Source organism: Anolis sagrei, chromosome 2 (genome assembly GCF_037176765.1).
Source record: "Anolis sagrei isolate rAnoSag1 chromosome 2, rAnoSag1.mat, whole genome shotgun sequence".
In the NCBI taxonomy this organism is placed as follows: Eukaryota; Metazoa; Chordata; class Lepidosauria; order Squamata; family Dactyloidae; genus Anolis; species Anolis sagrei.
In genome coordinates, this window is record NC_090022.1 from 5982423 (window position 1) to 5982895 (window position 473).

Genomic DNA, 473 nt, shown 5'->3' on the forward strand with positions numbered 1-473 from the left:
TAGGGCTTGTTCTCCAGACCCCTGATCATTTTAGTTGCTCTCTTTCTCTGGACACATTCCAGCTTTTCAATATCTCTCTTGAATTGTGGTGCCCAGAATTGGACACGATATTCCAGGTGTGGTCTAACCAGAGCAGAATAGAGGAGTAGCATGACTTCCCTAGATCTAGACACTATGCTTCTCTTAATGCATGCTCGACTTCAGTAACAACTCACTCAAATTCCTGCAAATTCAGTTCAAACCATACAAAAACCCAGCAGCAGGGAAGAGCAAACTGTGGCAGTCTCTCCCTTCTTCATTGACCCCTTTTTTCCCTCTTGGCCACACTCACACTGAAGTCCAGAAGAAAGAAATGGGGAAATAAAGCCAACCTGGAGGACCAACAAAGGTTTGTTGTTCATTGAAGGGTTAAAACCAGCGAGTCCTGTGGGCTAGAACGACATGGGGGAAGGAAGGAAAGAGTTCCCCGGGGC